The 17,231-nt window shown below is 38.0% G+C and overlaps 1 protein-coding gene across 8 annotated transcripts in view; it reads right to left on the reverse strand.

Moving 5' to 3' along the window:
- The window catches only part of SUGCT (succinyl-CoA:glutarate-CoA transferase), a 363,338-nt gene that overhangs the window by 128,600 nt on the left and 217,507 nt on the right, over window positions 1-17,231 (reverse strand). Inside the window, exon 13 of one of the 8 annotated variants that reach the window (XR_010470197.1) lies at window positions 4,034-4,146. The exons of the other annotated variants lie outside the window; for them this stretch is intronic. The gene's annotated coding sequence lies outside the window, so the exon portion shown is untranslated. The remainder of the gene's footprint in view (window positions 1-4,033; window positions 4,147-17,231) is intronic. 8 annotated transcript variants of the gene reach the window in all.

A 17,231-nucleotide genomic window follows, 5' to 3' on the forward strand; every position in this document is an offset into this window, starting at 1 on the left:
AACACATGTGAAATGAAGAAAGGTGCTAGGAAAAAATGCTAAAATTCATATAAATCAGAAGTATTTTGTTAAGTCCCATTATTGTAGCAGTAGCATTCGAGTGGAGGTAGCATTCTCAATTAAAAACATGTTGACTAGTTGCATTTATTTAATGTTATTGCCTCTGAATGCACATTATACCAACATTTCTGGTTGCTCACCTTTCACATTAGGATGTTTACTTTATTCAAGCCTGGGTACAAGAAACCTAGAATCTGAAAGGGTCTGTTAGGTATGGGGCTCTAGACAAATAATAATAAACTGCATCCCAAGTTGGCTCCTACAGATGCAGAATAATTTCTTTTCCAATCCAAAACTAGCAACCTGCCAACCCCAACCATTCTCCATGTATACATAGGCCAAATGTTCTTGCAGTGTTTCTGCAGAACCAGAGTACAAGGAAATCCAGTACAACAACCCTCCTGTGCTTCTTCACAGCATCAGGACAGGCTCATCTTGGCCTATGAGTCTGGCTCTGCTGCATATGGACCTGCCCTGCACCCACTTCCCTTTGCTTTGGATTTCATGTTAGACTGGCTGCAGAGTCACGCAGACACACGACTATCACAGACCTGATATCCTCATCCTAATAAGATTATTTGCTGTACTGAAGGTAAATGTGCTGCAAAGCCTCCCTTGGGATTTTTCAGGAATTGGCCCAGGCCAAACAAATCCAGTGCTGTGCTGCACCTCACAAGTCATCAGACCTGAACAGGTTTCATGTATTTGTTGTCCAGCCTAGGCTAGAAGACACTGTAAGGTCTCTGCATGTTACTTCACATGGTACATAACAACACTCGGTACTTTCTGAAGCTTGAGTGCAAGTACTTCCACCGCTATATTCGGCAAACATTTTCACATGGTGCTGAAAGAAGGTCTAAGTATCTAGAGGTCGTGTTTGAAAACACAGTAGATAAGAACAGTGAAAAGCATATCTAAGGGAAACACTTTCAGCTACAGAATACCAGCTATTTCACACCTGAAAACTCAAAATGGCATGTCGCAGTACTTCATAAATCAAATCAGGCACAGGCTGCAAATATGCAGAATAATATCCAGCAAACCTAACTGCCAAGGAGAGAAGGGAACACCAGTGACTTTGCACCTCTCTATACTGGCAAGGGAGTAAAGTGATTCGGGGTCTCAGTGTAACTAAGAGGAATCTCAAGGTAACTAAGAGGAATCTCAGTGTAACTAAGAGGAATCTCAGTGCACTCATGTCAGTGAGGACTGCTGCTCTTCAGAGTGGAAAAGTCTGAGAAAGGAATTAATGCCAGCAGAGCTCTGGTCATAAGGCAGGAGATACATAATTCCTAGGTATACTCTGGCTATTATTGAGAGAGAATCACAGAAAATACGTATCACACTAAGTTTTGGAGATTTTTTTCTGGAATGGTACATCAAAGGCCTTTGCATATGCCTAGAAGCTAAATGCTGTTTCTCTTGAGAAAGTCAAGATGTCAGACAAACCCAATCTTTTCAACTGGAAAACAACATCTAAAGTAAGACATGTTTTACTATGGAAACTTAAAGAGGGACTTTTGGAGTGAAATCTCTGATGCCACTCTGCACAATGCCCTCTAGAGTCTCCAGTACCAAGCCTCTGCTTTACAGACTAAATGAAGAAGCTGTTTCTTATCAGACAGTACTACAGGCAAGAACCTCCAGTCACGAATTATTAGTCTTTCTTAAGCCAAACAGATTTTTAAACCAAAATATGCCAGGTGGTGTACCATGAAAAAAATCACACAATGAGATGCATGTGAAAAATGTGTTAATTGCAATGCCTTTTGGTCACTGAGAACTAGATAGTGTATTTTTCTTGAACTAAATATGGATTTCTTCTCGGCAATGGTGGAAGTTCATTGAACAGATGGAAGCTGTACACAATCTAAAATTGTTGCAGTGTTGCCATTTGCATTCTCTTTCAAAATGAGATACAGTTTACACAGAACACAGAGGCTGCATATAAATGTTTTCATTCACCTCTGCAGTTCAGCAGAGCTTATTGCCTTGCTCATCTGCAAGTTATTTCCAAGTACTCTTAAAAGGATTGGTATCATGCAGTACTACAGAGAGACAACCACCTCTTGCCACAGGGAGCTTGCAATGTGCAACTATAGAGTGGTTTAGAAGGCATTGCTCAGAAATTTTGATTCAGTTGCTCTGTTCTGCTTCTCAAAATATCTGAAAATTACAGAAAAAGCAGGGAAAGGGTTAGGACAGAGAATAAAATGTGATTTAAAACTACCAAAGGCAGGTGAAAGTCTCCCACAAACTTCAATGACCTCAACTACGTGTTGACATTGTATAATAGAGAAATTAGCTATACTGGTTATCATGCTATTGAAGACATGCTGCTTTTTTTTTCCTGATATCTAAGCAATTTTAGCTATCTCTGCATTGCATCGCGGCTGCAGTGCAGACACATCCTTGGTCAGGCTATTGCTACTCAAGAAGGCAAGTCTAGATGTGGAAGAAGATACGAGGAATGGAATAAGGATGAAAGGTAAAACACCGAATAAAAAGTACAACATGTTGATGTAGCTAAAAGATAAATAGGTCTCACATAAAATATCTGAGTATCGCCATTTTTACAATTCTTTCAGAATTTTATCGAAGTCTGAGAAGAGGCATTTCCTGAAAGTATTACAGGAATTGTAACAAAAAGTATGAATCATAAAAGTGACTAATTTCTCTATCTAGTGCAGTTACCACCAGGTTTCAGATTTTTTTAAATTATCAAATTTTGTACAAATATCTGTGTAATACCCTGGAAGCAAGAAGAAAATAAAATTTATAGGCGAAGCATCTAGAATGCAAAATTGGTCCTCTTAATGATTCAAGATAACCATAACCATTTACCAACACAGAAAATTATTTCAAGCTGAAGGGAAAAGGATTCTATTTTCTCTCTTTCAGACAAAAAAATATATATATATTACTTTTAAAATGGTTTGTTTCCACATGACAGGTTAACACAGACTCCATGGGCACTGGCTGTGTAAGCACACATAATTTTTAAGTTGAGTCAATGTATAGACACAGAAGTCCTCATCTTTTCTGTTTGGAAAGGCAGCCAGCACAACATAAACCTCTACTGAATCTAACAGCTAACAATTACATATAAAAGCATGTTTTCCCTATGTGATAAAAACAAGTATAATAAAAGTTGCTAATAATCTTCCATAGTGGCAGATAAATGTTCTTTTGTAAGACCAGAAAGTTAGTGAGACACTCACTGTACAGAAAATTTAAGCCTTTATTCAGTATTTCTTTACAGAATTAGTAAAACTGAATAGTGGCCTCAGTCTGGCCCGAAAGAAACAAAAAAACCAAAAAAGCATTGAATCAGTTTATTTTAATTCTGTAGAAACTACCATAATGGGATATGTAAATATTGTGAAAGTTCAGGAAAATGATGGACTTCTCAGATGTCTGCTGGATAAGAAACAGCCAGATAGAATTATTGGGACTCATATCACTAGAACAGACACTGAGTGATGAAAACATTTGATTTTATCTTTCCATTCCAATACAAATGTTTGGAATTGGTTTCCAAAATGCAAAACAACACCCAGCAGAATACTAACAGTTTATATAAGAGTATTTCTACATGTTATCTTCAGGCATATTAATTCCCTTTTCCTATATGTTGCACTGATTTTTGTTACTGTCCTGTAAAAACTAGAGCAACATACTTTAAAATGAAACCCAAAAAACTTATGAAGCCAGACAGAGAATTGCTCCTAGAACACAGTCCATACGAAAGCAGTACCAACAGGATTCAATGCATAAATACATGGATTTACAGTTTGAAAACTAACTCAAAGATACAGCAGATGATAAGACTACCGAGACATTTTTTGCCAAAAGCATAGTGGTTTTGGCATTCAATACAATGCATTCCTATTAAAGTGGCCATTCTTTCATAACTTATTTCCACTTATTTTTGTCTCAGTCCAATTAAGAGGCATAATAACACACCAGCTACCTTGCTTGTCTTTCCCTTGGATCACTGTGATGAATTCAGCACTTGGATTCCTCAGAGGTAACCACTTCACTCCTGACCAACAGCCTCAGTGATCACTGGACTGGGTCCCAGTGCTGTGGGAAATTCAGGAAAAAAACAGAGTTCAGCTCATTAGCAGATAGTACGTGGGGTAAATTGTATGCGGGTTGAAGCCTGGAAGCTAAAAGACGTGAATGGGTGGCTGTGGTCTGTCACTGACTGCTCTGGAGAGGTCGCTTCCACCCAAACTTATTAACTCTCCAGGAAACCAGTTTCTATTTTCTTCAAAAGCCACCACGTGCCCAACCAGCATTGTGGATCTGGACTTAACTTCCTCTATGACTTACTTCTCCACCTTAAAATAAGTAACACAGCTTTTTCTCAGATTTTTAAGAGGCTGAGAAGGCTTAGAGACGTGCAAAAGATAGAACAAGTGGAAACAAAGAACTTTTTGATTACCAATTCCTGTATCAAAATCAACTTAGTAGTCTCCTAACAGAGAATTATATTATTCTAAATGTTTTCTAAATGAGAATTTAATACTGATTATTTTCTTGAGTGGTTTTCCAAAGTCAAAAATGAACAGACGTGGGATTTGAATTAATTTGAACACCTCTATTGGAAAAAAAAAAAAAAAAGGAGACAAAAAAATGATTATACATGTATCACTTTTCCTTGAAGTGCAACAGTAAAATATAATTCAATAACAAAAGCCAAAGTAAGTATTTTTTAATATTTTCCTGAAAGACCGTGTTCAGATTACCTGTTTACCTACATGATTTCCTACCTTATTAACTTTCTATAACAGGAGATGTTTGCATGTCCACAGAGTACTTGTAGAACTTCAAATTACAAGTCATGTCTTTTCGCCACATAATTCAAAGAGAAAAGGAAGAAAACATAGTTGCTTCGTTCACTAATAGGTAGTAAGAAAAAGTATGCAAAGAGAAAATGAGCTTGCACAATTACCTTTGTATAGCATCAGTGTCAAAAACCGAAGATATGCAGCTGAATGTCATAATGCAATTTGCAGCAGATACATTTGTGCAATGCTCTGATGTCCACATTATGCCAACTGTATCATTACACTTGGATATGCACAAGTAAAAAAATAATATAATCCCTTCTCTAGCAGGGTCAAAGCCTAAAGGTAGACAAAAGGGAATACTGTACACGACTTTTCTCACCTTTCTACTGGGAAAGCCCATATCCTAGATATACCCAATTACAGTGGCAAAGAAAAGTTAGAATCTATCAACTACTTAACAGCTTGCTAGCACAGAAGGCCTAGGTATTTATAAAAAGCATTAGAAACCCCTTAAAATTATAAATGTTCAGAAAGATTTAGGGTTTTCTAACTTTAAAAAATTGAAAGGCTTCTTCAGTTCAGTAATGACCTTTAGTGTATGCAAAAGCATTAATACAAAACTGAATCAAAGTAAACTGCTTATGTAATTTTAGTATTAGTTTCTAGTGGTATCTTAGCGTACCTTATATCGAAGCCTTGACCCAAATCAGACATACTTGTACAGCAATATAAAAGAAACACATAGAATGTGACAACAATGGAGAATTCTTACTGTCCTTTCCCTGGTGTTCAGTGTTCTTAACGTGAAGAAGAAATAACTGTCCATCCTGTCACTGGTAGACTCTGCTGCACAAGCGCAAAACAATTTTCTAAGATTGTGCATCCTACCTTTCTAGCATTTATTAGATTCTTGTGTTACAAACCAGTGAGTGCAGGTCTGCCTCACTCTCAAACTATATTAATTTTAATAGTTATTTAAGCACTGTGGTAACTCCAAATACACATGTTCTGCGTAGCCCAGAGATAGGAATGAAATAAAAAACAGTCACTCTCTTCCTTGCTTTCTTTAAAACACACTTTACAAGTATGCTAGTGTTACAGTATCAAATAAATGTGTAGACATATATTTCTTTAACAAAAAAATCCAAAGCACACAGATGTAGGAATGAAATGCAGGGTGTTAGCAGAAGAGAAAAAATAAAAAAATATAGCAGATGTATTCAGCAAATGAGGACTACAGAAGAAAAGGAGGCTAACCACAGTAGGAAGTTATGTTTGCATACATATTAACAATTCTGTGACTAGTTAAAGCTCAATTATGTGTTAGCCCTGGCACTTGTACAAGCAAAATAAAGTAGGACTATATGTATATACATATATATGTCATCCATATATGCTCCTCAGATGCTACAGTTTACCCTCCAAAATTTCTTTCATTATTACTTTAATATAGAAACAGAAAATGTACTTCAGGTCCTTCATTCAGTCTATTTTTTAAGTATTCACTCACATTTCAGTCAGCTATAGCTAGAACCTCGGTTCTGGGATGCAGTCTCAAAATACAACAAAATCATTTGCAACACGGAGAAAAGGAACATTTTACAAGCTGTTATACACACTTTTCTAAGCCTTTTGCAGAATCCACAACCATATCCATCTTCACCAACTCAGAATACAGTCTGTTGCATCTACTGCTTGTCAAATACTCACAGGGAAGGGGTTGTGCTGTCTAAAATATTATATCTAGGTGCAGAATCTGCAAAATGGTAAGTGGCAGCTTCATAGAAGATTCTGCCAAAGGCTTCACTAGTAGCCCATCACTTTTAGGCAGCCTAGTGGGCGTAGGTTGTTGAGGATCCCACTTAGAGGTGGATCATTAGAGCAGGCACCAATCACATGGTTATCCTCTGGAGGCAACATCACAGCAATTAAAGAGAATATAAAACATTATAAAATACTGGAAAAAGTGGTTTGGAACAGAGCAAGGGCTTCCACATCATCCAAGGGCAGATAACACATCAGGAGCAAGAGAAAAAGCTATAGCTGGGGAGGACTATATGAAAAGCAACAACACCTGTATTTGGAAAGAACACCAGTATCTACAATAAAGATTTACACGTGAGAATGTGTGAAATAAAGCAGATCCTACTAAAGAAAGGTATGCAAACGAAATGAGCCTATACATATTCACAGGGGAGAAAAGGAAGAAATAAACAATGGCAACAGGCACATGATTTGAATGTGGAAGGGGATTCAATTACAACTTCTTCCTACATCTGCACAAATAGGATTTTGGCCAAATTTTGACCTCTGTCAGCAAAATGACAAGGATGACAAGGAGTGAATCCATCGTGCTTCAACTACGGCTGGTCAGAATTTGTTCTTCAGAGGTGACATAAAATACAGCAAAATTCCAAATGGAGGGAATTGACATGTGGAAACCAAAAGCAAATAACAGGGGACACGGCTCAAGTTGACACAGTGCCAATCTTATTTAAAATTCCTTAAAAGCTTGATAAGGTAAAAAAGGAATAATGTGTCTTGGGACAGGTTGGAATGTAAATAAACAAATAAAGCATTACAGGAATAAAAAAGGAATTTAGTTAGAATTCCAGTACAATATATCAATCAAAGAGTAGTGAGCACATGGAGAGAGCTGCCAAGTGAAATCAAAGTAAACGATATAGATGAACTTAAAAGATACTCGGACATTTTTATGGTGAGAGAGAAAGAGAAAAGGAGATCGAAGGATACAGTAGATACAAATCAGGCAGGAGGGGATGTAATAAACTTAAAGAAGAACCTTATTGTTTCAGATGTACTTTTCCCATTCAAAAATTCCTTTTGTCCATACTAGTGATGGAATGAAACTAACTCCTTATGTGTTAAGTATCTGCTAAGCACCAAAATCATTGCTCCAGAAGTTACAATGCATGGCTGCAGGCAGAAAACTCTGACAATTTCCATTTCCTTCTGGCCACAAAAACTTACTGTGTTTATTGACCAATACCATAGCATATATCACTAAGAACAGAACTCATAAAATTCATATCCAAAAGAAATGGTTTCATCTCATTTGGCTTGCAAAGAAATGTTCAAACAAGCTGGACATATTTTTCAAGTATTGACAGGACTAGCCTCACATATTCCCATCGACTACTACGAGAAAACAGCACAGGCATATACCAGCAAATATATCATGGCAAAGACCTTGACATAATTCCTACTTGTATCAGTTTTAATTAAGGATAAGGACAGAATGGACACAAACCTGCAAAAAGAGAAAGAAGTCAAAATTACTTGCTTTAAGCAGAACAAGTCAACATTTATCTCACAGAGGCCTTGTAACCATGATGGCATAGAAATAATAGAAGCTGCTGGGAGGGCTATTACTTGGTTATTCCAAATAATAGCTGTTCTGTTGTTTGCCTGTTTAAAGTACAGGTACACACTATAAAATTTGGCATACCTTTGATTCTTGCAGCTCTTCACTCTTTTGCTCTACCTTTCCTGAACAACTTCACAGAACTCAGAATATTGCTAACCACACCATCCTAAGGATCAACAGCGCTTCATGCACTTCATGACATTCGCACATAGGATTCTCCAATGGCTCATAAGTCGTTTGAAACCAAAAGCAAAGAAGGTCCCCATTGCTCTATTGTGGTGGTGATGTACCTCTCAGAAGAAATGTAGGTTATACAGAACACCAATATTTGCATCTCTTCTACCTGCACAGTATGTACTACATAGATCTTCCTGCAGCACATTAGATTTCTTCCATATCTGCTGTGATTGTTTTAGCAATGGTTGCCAGCTTGTAAAAAAGTTCAGAAGAAGGTGAAATATACTCTGCTGTTTTCTGATCCACTCTGACATTTGAGGCATTTATCATCTGCACACAAAGCCTAAACTTGCTTCTTGTTCCTGTCAGAAACATATTAAGAAAAACAAAAGACTTAGCACAATAAGTGATACACACCTTTCTTGTTGTTAATAATTTTTTTATCACTAGCAGATAACTTTCATTTTTTTCATATATATTTAATTATTGACCCAAAAAGCTATCCTTAACATCAGAATTTTGCTTTAGCTAAGCAGGGAAATGAACAGTCATGTACAGACAAATTTTTGTTATGTCAAAAACCATACAGTCCTATTTCCCTGAACTCTGGAGAGATCAGATCAAAGAAGGCTTTTCTTTATTCATAAACCAATAAACCCAGAAATTCTTTATTTTATCATCTGACTGAAAGCCATTTCCTTGAGGCTCTTCTTAGAGTGACAAACTATCTGGTCTGCAACTGAAGATTCCTTTCTTATCTCTCCTTGTGCCTTTTTCGTGCTTCTTTTTCTCCTCCCACATTTACAGCCTCCCACATTACAACCTCTTACTATCCAGAAAAGCACGAGACAAACAGTTCTTGATTCCTAAGGGTATACATGTGCACTTCTTTTTCAGGACAGTGACATATTTCCAAGTTCTATTTTGAGACCCCTCAAACGTTCCTTATTTTTCATTCAGTGGCAGTATTTTCAATTGACAGAATTGCAAAACTCTCCTGATTTGAAGTGAGCTGTTTTCCAGACATTCCACAGCTGTAACAATCTGTCCTTGCCTCACATGTCTGCAGGAACTAAGTTGTTCAAAAATAAAAAATACAAAACCCAAATATTGTTAGGCTGGCAAAATGAAGAATAAGACTTACACTGATTTTATTCTCAGTCCCCTTTGTTCCAAGGTGGTTCTCACTACAGCATTAAGCCTGACAGCCCTAAATCTGAGAGCTTCTGTTCATCCTAAAATACCAGGAACATGAATTTAACTTACTGCTCTGTCTTGCCCATAGGCATCAGGTATGATCTGGAGAAATCACTGTCAGCCAAAAGCAGAGTACTCAGACAGTACACAGTACTCAGAACTATTCAAATACCTGCCCTTCATCCTTTAGACTGTGAAACAAAAGTGTCCATCATGCAGACGGCTAATGGGAGATTACTAGCAACAGTCACCAGGCTGGGACTTCCAAACGTATGCGGTTTTTGTAAAATGGACTGATTTCCCAAAGCTAGAACAAAGCATGCCTTCCTCAGTGCTCCGAGACTGCCGCTACTTCTGCAGTGACAATCACCAGTAAAACATCCCGTGGTAAACCTACAGGGAACACTTTTTACCTCATAATGTTGCTCCCCCAACACCCTCACAGAAAAAGATTTGAAGCATAACCATGCTATGACATAACAGGGAAAGGATCATTCTCTACCTACCTACCGCTTTAACATCCTGCCTAAACGATATCCCACTGATCATTAATGAAAACAGAATATTAACTTAAATGAGTCTTTAGTTTGATCTAGCTTTGTCTGGTATTAATCATATTTTGTGTGCTACCCTAAGTGAACTGGAGATGAAAAAAAGTCCCCAATGATTCTTACCACACCCTGAATAACACTTTCTTTATAACTTGTAAAAAAACTACAATCAATAGTGTAATTATGTCACAACACAAAGAGGCGGTATTCAAAAGGGCTGTTCACGCCATACTCAGAGCAAAGCACTGAAATTCATGAAGATTTGGTTATACTCTTACGTCCTAGCAAAATCTTCATAAAAAGATGCTTATTCTCTTGTGTGCTCTGAAGGATACTGATGGAGTCAGGCAGAAAACACTGGGTTATTCAAATGAAAATCAGATTACACCTTGAGTACAAAAATCTAAGCTTTAATAGCCAGTCTTCACTCATCGCAGCTCACATGCTTCTAATCACCATTTCTCAGACACAGGTATACATATTTGGTGAAGTACATCCAGGATTGCATCCTACAGGCAGTGATGGATACAACTTCACTAATGAGACCCTCTCATTTGAATGACCTATCAATGTTGAGTATTAGATTGACAATCACTCGATTGTATTGTGCTTCAGCATCTCATCAGTCCCAAGGAGGCTCTTAAAAGAGCAATCATGTGGGGCTGACCTCTGCATGGAGAAACAGCACAACTGCATGTTGTATACTTAGCTTGCATATGAATTCCTGGACTATTTTTAATTTTTGAAACATTGAATTTTAGATGGGGTCACTTCTTCCCTACCTATTCCTCTTCATTCCCTCCATAACATGGTAAATTAATTAAAAAACAAACAAACAAACAAAACCACCAGACAGCAATTTGCAAACAGACTCCTATTCATTGAGTGTCTGGTAACAATATACGGGTTGTTAGGGGTTCTTCATCACTTACTGATTAATTTCTGCAGGCACCCCAGGAATTATAGAATCGTGTTTAAGGACAAACAGTAAATAATACTGATATTTGAAGTGGGCTAGTGACTTCATACCAGATGTAGATATTGCATGATGCTATGTCAGTTCCCTGATCTGAAAAGCATAATTCTCACTGCCTCACACACAAAAAGACGTTCACTTTTTCGGGCTTCATTTACCCAGAAATACTCTCTTACAGCTATGTTTGCAAGCTGTCACTGGGCAACTGCAAGAAAGTGAGCAAAAAGTTTCCCCATTTCCATACAGCTGTGTAAATGCTGCTCACAATAATTTGCTCTCAGAAATGCAAGGCTTATTTATTCCTGGATGCTCAACTCCAGAATTCTGAAGAAAGAGCAGGTAGGCCCAGATCCTATGTACCCTCTGCATTAGCACACAGAACAGGGAAATTAATTTGGAATCATACCGCACATGTACTTCATTCATCCACTTGTACCCGCAGCAGCACTAAAGGCTTGATCTCTCTAGTTTTACCAGTTTGTGCTCTTAATGTTCACTATTAGAATAAACATTACTGCTAGCCAAGTCATTTTTTAGTCTCCCATGAACACAAGCATCACAGGGCCAAATGAAATTGGTGCTTTTCATTTAAGAGAACCTTTCCACCCCAGCTTTCACTTCACCTGGAAGAGACTAACAACAAATATGAAGTTAGCCAAGCAATTTCACTATCAGTGGTAGAAGTGGATGCAATAAAAAGGGGGAAGGAAGAGGGTAGGTAAAGGAGAGTAGACAGAAGAATGCAAAAGTCTCCATTTTAAAGCCTGTCCCAGGTCATGTAAAGCTGGCAGTGCATTTGATTAATTCCTCTAGCGCTTCAGTGGAAAAATCACAGCAGGCAGCTGGATACAACATCCAAAGCTGCCCTTTCTTGTGTTTTTTCCATTTCTGGCAGCATACTGTCATATATGCAGCATCTATCCATTTCCACAGACCGTGGCTGTACATTCAATTGAACAGTTAAAGGAAAAAGCAAAGGTTCAAAGGGCAATGAATAGCCAGGGCTCTTGGAATTCTGCAGGTGTGGGACTCCCAGTCCTGGCTAGCTAACCTTACTTCAGAAATCACTGCAATTATTTGCAGAGTTTTAGTATCTGCCATCTTCTGCTTGCTCGGCATCCAAATTTCAAAAGCTTGACAGTCTCTGACCTTGTATTTTAAATATGGAAGAGGAAAAGAGGGGCAATCATCACCCAGGAAAAAGCATTCTTATTAAAACAGAAGTGTAAGTACCAGTAATGTAGACCCAGCCAGATGCAGTCTTCAGATGTATTTGTATGAATAAAGCACAATATCCATTTTCTATGCCTGCTATGTTTTTTCTCTAAGAAATATCTAAGCATTACGAGTGTCAGCTCTGTTAGAAACCTCTTTTTTTCATATGATAGAGCTCTGAGGCACTTAAAGATGTAACTTCGTATCTTTTAGGGAAATCATATCGAGGGAACCTGTACAGATTGATAACTCCTATCCACTACTATGTGGACTCAATATTACTGCTACTTTTTAAAATAATTTTGGTTGTATCTGGTGGCTTCTACTAAAAGAATATTTGAACTGGGTACAGTTAAGACACTTACAAATATAAAACAAATCACTGCTCTGAAGAGCTCCCAATCTCAACAACTAAAATGGACAAAAAGTAGAAAAGGAAGTAGGATTATCCCACTTTACACAGAAAGAATGAAAGCCGTAACTCTATGGCCATTTCGACTAGGTTATTTTAAAAAAAAAAAATAATCACAGCAACAAGATCAGGATTAGGCACAAGCATTTTACCTCTAACTAGCCCCAGATGTGATACAGAAGTTACACTGCTTGCGGAAGGACAAGTAAAGTTTGATCTAACGCAAAGACTTGCCTGAGCGCCACTTACGAAGCATGAGTGCCTTCCACGTCCTGTTTCAGACGCTTGAGCACACAGCCATAAGATTACCCCAGTGCTTGTACTTCATATTTCTTAGAATCACTGAAACGAAAAGTATTCTGATGATCCTGAAGTAAGTTTATCTTAAGAAAGTTGTGCTACAGATCCATTAAAGGAGGAAAAAACAGCATGTCACAAAAGCATGGACAACATTGTTCTGTGTTTTGGTGTTTGTACAATAAAGGAAAGAAGCCCCAAGATGTCTTTTATACTGTAAACATGTCTCTGGAGTCACTCATGCTGACTAATATATTAGTATATTTGACAGGAAAATAAAAACAATCAAAAAAAGCATACTTCAAGTCTTGAAGTGCTTATTATAAATATTCATCAGGTTGGTCAAGTGTTTGCATAAATGATGAAATCAACTTAGACTGAAAGAAAAGCATTTTAACAGCCTCTTGGTCAGCTGCAATATTCACAGCCAACAGAGGCATAAACCAAACAGGCTCAGCAGAGAAACACATTCTGCTCTTTCTGTCCAAAGCTGTTGGGTGAACATGTTTCTAAAAACTTAAAACTTTAATCATTATCGTAAGTTAGAAGGAAAACAAATAATACTTTTATTTACACAACATTTATCTGCCAATGGCATTTTAGGAGTTTCCTACAAAATAACACACAGATTAAAGAGACAAAAATTGCACATGATTAAAACCAGAAAGCCCCTTAAAAACATTCAATCACTGTGCAATGCTGAGGGAATCAAAACAGTTTTAAAACCTCTTAAATTCCATGGTTTTTCTTAGATCAAAAAACCAGGACTCCAAAACCTAAGATGCAACTGCTGCCCATCATTCTTCTAAGCTGACTTAACACCAAGACACCTTTTCAGCCTGCTGGCACTAACACTTGAAAATGACAAAGAAACAACTAGAAATTCCCACCCGCTGCAAGCTGAGAAATGTGGCTCTTCACTGCTCAGGGCGCTGCCAAGTCTAACGCAGTGGACCTGCTTTCTGGGTTAATACTGATCCTATCTTCTAACTGACAATGAATCAGTTTGTAAGAAACTAGGTTGTACTGTTCTTCACTGTCGTTGCTTCTTCAGAGACAATGTTAACCATAGGATCACAGAATAGTTTGGGTTGGAAGGACCTTCAGAAGCCATCTATTCCAACCACCCTGCAATGAGCAGGGACATCTTCAACTAGATCAGGTTGCTCAGAGCCCCATCCAGCCTGGCCAGGAATATCTCCAGGGATGGGGCACCTACCGCCCCCTCTGGGCAACCTGGGCCAGTGTTTTACCATCCTCATTGTAAAAAAATAAGTTTTTGTCACAGGTTCCATCTAGGATGCCAATATCTAGGCTTCTCTGCTTCTCTTGGAAGCACATCCCTTAATTTTTTGTTCAGTTCCCTTTACAATCGACTGCAGAAGAATTTTGACAATAGGCTGTTAAAGTTGTAATCTGGAGCTTCCTTTTACCTGCACAATCAACAGAATTTTTAATTAACTGACATGTACAAAATCAGTGCTTTCATTTGCATACACTGTAAAGAGCAGGACTGCAGAAATGCAACACAAGTGGAGCAAAATCCTTAGTGGTTAAGAAGCAATGGAAGAGAAGAACATAGAAATCAGGATCTATCAGTGAGATAGCAGTTAAAAATTATGTCATTAAAAAAAAATTAATGAAGTTTCATAAAATTACCTTTATGTAATTCCTTTAATTTTCAAGTAAGATCCACACTATTGATACATTTGGAAAAAAATCTAGGATAATCCAAAATCTAGCAAAATGAACAAATACTTTTTCATGTAAAAATGTTTTGCTTGTAGTGTGCATGAAATTACAATCCCCTACACAAGTAAACACTTGGGAAAACTTTCAAGTATTTTCAACAAGCATAACCAATTTGAAGACAACTTTCACTATGCTTTTTTAAGAAAAATCTGTCATGATCACTGTTCTTTAAAGATTCACTGTGTTTCCAACTTGGAATATTTTCATTTCTGAATCAGCACTGGGGTCCTTGGAGGTATCCATGTAGCGGGCATTTTTCACCGGGTAAAAGGGAACTCAACCCTTTGCCTGAAACCTCAAGGTTTGTTATTAAAAAAAAAAAGAAAAGATATAAAGGGTCACTCTAACTCCACACTTCAAGAGCGATAACAGCCCATGGATTAGCTGATATATTAGCTGTAGGTAGAAAACTAATATTTTACTCGGACATAACCCTGGATAGTTTCCTTGAATAATCCAAGGCCTGCAGAGTGCTATCTTTCCTACATTTTTAAAGCAACTTAGTTTAACTATTGAAAGTAAAACAAATCTCTCACTTAAGTCCAAGCAAAATGTGCACAGACACACTTATCTCATAAACTGGAAAATTCTTTCTACATATGGTGCTTTTTGCCTGTCTTCATTGGGATTTCAATCTACAAACATTGCACCACTAGAAAAGACCGAAGTTTTGAAACTAAATTGCAAATAGCTTTTCTGAAGTTAGAAAAAAAAATATTATTTCAACCAGAACGGAGGTTGAAAATGAAACACGGTAACTTTTACAGCACTTACCGATTCCCATCAAGACCTCTATGCAGTCAAGAAAATGTGTTCTAAACATCTATTTAAAACAAACAAACAAAAATAAACCAAACAGGAAAAATAAATAAGGATAGGAAGAGCAAGATGGAGGCAAGGTATTTGGGATGGCAGAGCTACATTATCGAAAACAGGGAATGAACTATGAAAAGCTATTCTGTACTGAAAACGAATTCATTTAAAAGTCTCTGGGATGAAAGAGGAGCAAATCCTGCGCACCTTGCAAAAATCACAGATCATCTAGTCCAACCCAGCTGCTAAAGCAGGTTCACCTAGAGTAGATCACACAGGAATGTGTCCAGGTGGGGTGTGAATGTCTCCAGAGAAGCAGACTCCACAACCTTTCTGAGCAGCCTGTTCCGGTGCTCTGGCACTCCTGAAGTAAAGAAGTTTCTCCTCATATTCAGACAGAACCTCCTGTGCTTCAGTCTGTGCCCATTGCCCCTCATCCTATCGCTGGGCACCACTGAAAGGAGTCTGGTCCCATCCTCTTGACACCCACCCTTGAGATATTTATAAATATTGATGAGATCCCCTCTCAGCCTTCTCTTCTCCAGGCTGAACAGATCCAGCGCTCTCAGTCTCTCCTCATAAGAAAGATGCTCCAGATCACTAATCATCTTTGTAGCCTGCCACTGGACTCCCTCCAGTAATTCCCTGTCCTTATTAATCTGGAGAGCACAGAACTGGATGCAGCACTCCAGATGCAGCCTCAGCAGGGCAGAGTAGAGCAGAGTAGAGCACTTCTCTGAACCTCTGGGTCAAGGGAGGGTCAAATGAAGAACAAGTTCTCAGTCCAAACATTTCCATCAGGTTGCTGTGACAGTGCTGTACTCCATAAGTCTCCCAGCAAAGCCAGGGCAACTGACTACTTCCTAATCAGCCCTTTGACAGAAGCCTACTGCAGGAATTGGCATTTCCCTTCTCACTAAAGGGACAGACAGGCTATTCCTGTAAGTAATCAAAATATAATAAAGTCACAAAATACATTTTCTCGCTCTTTCTGCCTCTAGGGCACACTTCATGAAAGAACCGTGGCTGGATTTAAAACCAGGATACTTCATCTGCTAGACAATGACATCACCTGTAGACCAATTTTTAGAAGTGTCAGCTGCATACATGCCATTGAGAATATGCTCTTTTTTCACTACTGTAGCCTTTAAAAGGTAATGAGCCTACTCGTACGTAGGCTACTTTTTGATAAAGAACTTTGAAATAAACACGTATATTGTGTGCGATAAATTACATGCATGTACATATTGTTTGGAGGACATCTGGGGATATAAAAGCCCAAAACAAGATTGAAGGCAGTGGGAAAGGATTTCAGTCCTAGAATACAATCCACACTTAATTCAAGTGAATGGAAATCTTCACTTTGGTTTGAAAAGAGTTTACATTCTACCCTGAAGGAGCCATAGGTCTCAATTTTTAAGCACAATATTTGGAAAACTTCTCAAGAAAGTCTACTGTAGAAGCTACAGTTGGCCACTTCGAGCTCATCTTCTATTCCAAGACTTGTTTCAGGCACATGTCTGTATTAGTACATATTAGTGCATATATTACATATATGTAATATATACTTAAATGAGCAATTTTTATCCATTTA

Source organism: Columba livia, chromosome 2, assembly GCF_036013475.1.
Source record: "Columba livia isolate bColLiv1 breed racing homer chromosome 2, bColLiv1.pat.W.v2, whole genome shotgun sequence".
Taxonomy (NCBI): Eukaryota; Metazoa; Chordata; class Aves; order Columbiformes; family Columbidae; genus Columba; species Columba livia.